The sequence below is a fragment of the Triticum dicoccoides genome, chromosome 6B, assembly GCF_002162155.2.
Source record: "Triticum dicoccoides isolate Atlit2015 ecotype Zavitan chromosome 6B, WEW_v2.0, whole genome shotgun sequence".
Lineage (NCBI taxonomy): Eukaryota > Viridiplantae > Streptophyta > Magnoliopsida > Poales > Poaceae > Triticum > Triticum dicoccoides.
This window is the reverse complement of record NC_041391.1, coordinates 453,882,485-453,888,535: the sequence shown is the minus strand read 5'-3', so window position 1 is coordinate 453,888,535 and position 6,051 is coordinate 453,882,485.

The window sequence follows — 6,051 nt, the reverse complement described above, 5'->3', positions numbered from 1 at the left end:
AGGAACCCGCCTTGCAATGCCGAACATTATGCGCGCCGGACTCATCATCATTGAAGCCTGGTTCAGGGGCTACTGAGGGAGTCCTGGATTAGGGGGTGTCCGGACAACCGGACTATCATCGTCAGCCGGAATCCAAGACTATGAAGATACAAGATTGAAGACTTTGTCCCGTGTCCGGATGGGACTTTCCTTCGCGTGGAAGGCAAGCTTGGCGATACGGATATGTAGATCTCCTACCAGTGTAACCGACTCTGTGTAACCCTAGCCCTCCCCGGTGTCTATATAAACCGGAGGGTTTTTAGTCCGTAGGACAACAACCATTACAACAATCATACCATAGGCTAGCTTCTAGGGTTTAGCCTCCTTGATCTCGTGGTAGATCCACTCTTGTACTACCCATATCATCAATATCAATCAAGCAGGAGTAGGGTTTTACCTCCATCGAGAGGGCCCGAACCTGGGTAAAAACATCGTGTCCCTTGTCTCCTATTACCATCCGCCTAGACGCACAGTTCGGGATCCCCTACCCGAGATCCGCCGGTTTTGACACCGACACTCCGGATTAAACTCCCATAGCCGGAGAGGACAGCGTTTGCAGGGCAGGAGAAGCCTAATCAGCATAACCTGCATCACCACAACCAGATCGATCTCCCTCGCTTGGAGGTCTCGAATCCAGCCCTGCAATAGGGGCGCGTCCTTTGACGGTCCCCAGTTGAGCCCTTGGTTGACCCACGACTTCAACCGTCGTGGAGGTCCCGAGCGGAATACGGGCGGCGGCTTCTGCCTGCTGCCCTTCGGAGCAGTGATATAGAACCACTCCTGTTGCCATAAGTCGAGCTCCTCTTGGAAGGAGCCCTCGGGCCACGGGGCATCGGCCCTCCTGTTTACGGCCACCCCGCCGCACTCTGCTTGACGCCCCTCGATCATCTTCGGCTCCACATTGAAGGTCTTCAGCCACAGGCCGAAGTGGGGGGTGACGCAGAGGAAGGCTTCACAGACGACAATAAATGCAGAAATATGGAGGATGGACTCCGGAGCCAAGTCGTGGAATTCCAACCCATAGTAGAACATGAGCCCTCTCACAAGCCTAAACCCCGACGGAGGTGGGATACAAAGACGACGTACTCGCCGGGCTCGGGGGTGGGGATGGCCTGCCCTTCGGCAGGCAACCTGTGCAAAATCTCGTAAGACAGGTACTTGGCCTCTCGCAGCTTTAGCACGTCCTCCTCCGTGACGAAGGAGGGCATCCACCGGCCCTGAAGGTTGGAGCCGGACATCGTTGAAGGTCCGAAGCACTCGAATCTGGGGCTCTGGGTGTTGGAACTTGGAGCAAGGAGAAGATTCGATGGAGGATTGAAGAAAAGAAATGAGCCTTGGTCCTATTATAAAGAGGGAGAATACCAAGAGCCGTCTCCGTGACCGTTCGGGACTCGCCTTCGATAGAGAGGGCGTGGCGACGGGCGCGGTTGGGTTACCCACGTCCGTATTGATGAGAATCCCGGAATAAGGGGAACACGAGCTCTGCTTCGACAAGACATGCCAAGGAAACCGCTTCGCTAAACACGCTGAGGTGGTATAATAAAAAACGATTCAAGTAAGGGCTTGGCAGTGGCGTGACGTCATGCTACAAAATACGTCAGCAGATTGAACTTGTGTGCATAATATTCTCTCTACGGGGAAATGTGGAAATTATTTTGTAGAGCCGGACACTATCCTGGTGTTCACAATCTTCTATGAATTATTCGGAGGAGGAACCCGCCTTGCAATGCTGAACATTATGCGCGCCGGACTCATCGTCATTGAAGCCTGGTTCAGGGGCTACTGAGGGAGTCCTGGATTAGGGGGTGTCCGGACAGCCGGACTATCATCGTCAGCCGGACTCCAAGACTATGAAGATACAAGATTGAAGACTTCGTCCCGTGTCCGGATGGGACTTTCCTTGGCGTGGAAGGCAAGCTTGGCGATAGGGATATGTAGATCTCCTACCATTGTAACCGACTCTGTGTAACCCTAGCCCTCCCCGGTGTCTATATAAACCGGAGGGTTTTAGTCCGTAGGACAACAACGATTACAACAATCATACCATAGGCTAGCTTCTAGGGTTTAGCCTCCTTGATCTCGTGGTAGATCCACTCTTGTACTACCCATATCATCAATATCAATCAAGCAGGAGTAGGGTTTTACCTCCATCGAGAGGGCCCGAACCTGGGTAAAAACATCGTGTCCCTTGTCTCCTGTTACCATCCGCCTAGACGCTCAGTTCGGGACCCCCTACCCGAGATCCACCGGTTTTGACACCGACACACGTTGTTCTAACACTTCCGCTTTCGGTCTACGAGGGTACGTGGAAACACTCTCCCTTCTCGTTGCTATGCATCACCATGATCTTGCGTGTGCGTAGGATTTTTTTTGAAATTACTACGTTCCCCAACACCCGGTGGGGCCATCATCGCCATGAAGGCCAAGGACCAGAGGGAGAACCTCTCCCCATCCAGGGGGAGGCCATGGAGGAGGAAGCACAAGGGGGAGGACCTCTCCTCCTCTCTCTCAGTGGTGCCGGAGTGCCATCGGGAGGGGAATCATCGCCGCGGTGATCGTCGTCATCAACATCACCATCATCATCGCCATCCTCATCTCTTTTACGTGGTCTGCTCTCCCGCACCCCGCTGTAATCCCTACTTGAACATGGTGCTTTATGCCACATATTATGATCCAATGATGTGTTGCCATCCTATGATGTTTTGAGTAGATATCTTTTGTCTTTGGGTTGATTGATGATCTAGATTGGTACGAGTTGTATGTTTTTATTTTGGTGCTGTCCTATTGTGTCCTCCGTGTTGCGCAAGCGTGAGGGATTCCCGTTGTAGGGTGTTGCAATGGGTTCATGATTCGCTTATAGTGGGTTTCTTGAGTGACAGAAGCATAAACCTAAGTAAGGGGGTTGTGGCATATGGGATAAAGGGGACTTGATGCTTTAATGCTATGGTTGGGTTTTACCTTAATGATCTTTAGTAGTTGCGGATGCTTGCTAGAGTTCCAATCATAAGTGCATATGATCCAAGAAGAGAAAGTATGTTAGCTTATGCATCTCCCTCATATGAAATTGCAATGACAACTACCGGTCTTGTTAACAATTGCCTAGGATAATTCCACACACCGATCCATTTAGTAATATATTCTAACTTTATGATAACAACAACTACTTTTATATTTTAGCTCTTCGATATCATGCAAAGTTATCCTCTTCATACCCACAACGCAGTTTTATTTCTCGTATCTAGTTGGAAGTAAACATTCAGTGTACGTAGAGTCATATCAGTGACAGCTAGGACTTGAGAGAATATTGATCTTACCTTTAGCTCCTTGTGGGTTCGACACTCCTTACTTATCACTTCCACCTTTGGAAATTGCTACGATGATTCCTTGCAATTGCGGATTATCAGCCTTGCAGGAGCGGAACTTCTGATCTTAGGGCTACCCCTGAGGGTTTTGGAATATTTGGCAATTTATAGGGCAAAGAGGGGGTGCGGGAGGCCACCGAGGTGGGCACAACCCACCTGGGCACAACCCACTTGGGCATGCATGGGCCCTCAGGCGTGCCCTGGTGGGTTGTGCCCCCCTCGGGGCACCCCCAGGTGCTTCTCTGGCCCAATGGATGTCTTCTGGTCCATAAAAAATCCACAAAAAGTTTCACGGTGTTTGGACTCCGTTTGGTATTGATTTCCTGCGATGTAAAAAACAAGCAAAAAATAGCAACTGGCACTAGGCACTTGGTCAATAGGTTAGTCCCAAAAAATGATATAAAGTTTCTATAAAATGATTGTAAAACATCCAAGAATGATAATATAACGACATGCGTACTTCATAAATTATAGATACGTTGGAGACGTATCAGCATCCCCAAGCTTAATTCCTACTCGTCCTTGAGTAGGTAAATGATAAAAGAAATAATTTATGAAGTATGAATGCTAGAAAAGTGCATAAGTTTGATGAATGATAATTTCAATCACTTTTCCTAGCATCATAATAGAAATTCTTTCTCATAAAACTCATCATGTTACAGTAGCAACCAATTCACATGTTAAGGTTCAAACAATGAATGCTCTTGAAACTCAACAACCTATATTCTTAGTCACCAAACAATTCCAATTCAACTTATTCAACATAGTCTAAGTAAGAGCTCCACATACTCAACCATCATATAGTCTTCTATGATTGCTAACACTCACCGCATACACATGAGCAAAACGTTTCAACTGGACACATAGAAAGATAGGGGCTTATAATTTCGCCTCCCAACATATTCACCTCAAGGGTGATGTCAACAATAATAACTCATGCTACCCATATTCAACTGGACATATGTGCCTAGATCTTTCCTCACCACATGATGCTTGCCAAAGGAGAAAAATAAAAAGGAATAGAGAGAAAAACTTTGACTCTTGCATAAAAGTAAATACATAAAGTAAAAGATAGGCCCTTCGCAGAGGGAAGAAGAGGTTGCCATGCGCTTATTTTTTTGTATGCTCAACCCCTTAGTGCGAAGGAACGTCACATTATATTGCCCCTTGTGATGGCAACCTTTATTATGCAGTCTGTCGCTTTTGTTCTTTACCATCGCAAGTTCGTACAACGCTCAATTTTCTCTTACACTAAATGATCTAACACTTTTAGAAGCAATTTTTATTGCCTTATTGCACCGATGACAACTTACTTGAATGATCTTACTCAATCCTTAGGTACGTATGGTGGACTCTTGAAAATAAGATTTGGGTTTTAAGAGTTTTTGGATTCACAAGTAGTATCTCTACTTGATGCGAAGTTTTTGGCTAGCAAAGATGGGGGGAAAGCACCACATGTTGAAGGATCTATGACAATATAACTTCTATGTGAATGTGAACAAACATAAATCATTACGTTGTCTTCCTTGCCCAACGTCAACAATTTTGGCATACAATATTTTGATGGGGGCTCACAATCACAAAATATTTCCAATATAGTGTATTTGCATGTGAAAGTTCTCTTCCTTCTACTAATCATTCAGGAATTGCTTGTATGCCCAATATTGTGATTATCAAGCTTCAAAATATTTCACTTTATAAACCCAATGTGAAGCTACCACTAGGCATGATATGAACATATAATTTCAACTTGATGATATTCAATTCATTCAACAATTTACTCATAGGATATAAGTGAGGCACAAGATGACATGGTACTCCAAAAAGATATAAGTGAAGATCAAACGAGTAGTTAAGTAAATGGATTCCAAGAATAGCACAACTCATGTGAAGAAGCAAAAACTTAGGCTCAACCGATACTAATTGATAATTATTGAAGAAGAAAGGTGGGATGCCTACCGGGGCATCCCCAAGCTTAGATGCTTGAGACTTCTTGAAATGTTAATTTGGGATGCCTTGGGCATCCCCAAGCTTGAGCTTTTGTGTCTCCTTAATTCCTTTTATATCACGGTTTCCCTAAATCTTAACAATTTCATCCACACAAAACTCAACAAGAACTCGTGAGATAAGTTAGTATAAACCAATGCAAAAACCTTATAATTATCTACTGTAGAAAATCACAAAATATATTATTTGACATTGCATACTAAATGCCTCTGCATATTTAATACTCATATCCTTAAATAGAATCATTAAACAAGCAAACATATGCAAACAATGCAACCATAACAGCAATCTGCCAAAACAATACAGTCTATAAAGAATGCAAGATTCATCATATTTATTCAACTTAAAAAATTCTGAAATTTTAACACACCATAGAAAATTTATCAGATCTTATTGTGCAAAAACTTTCAACATTTATCACATTCTAAATTTTCTGGGGAATTTTGCAAGACCGATAAACTTTCTGTTTTCAAACAGCAACAAGCAAACTTGCAAAATAAGCATGACAAAGGCTATACTTGACACTTTTATTGAAGAAAAGGATACAAAACATTATTATAAATAACAGCAAGCAAATCCTAGCAAAATAAAATGACACTCCAAGAAAAACTCATATCATGTGACGTGTGAAAGTATAGCTCCA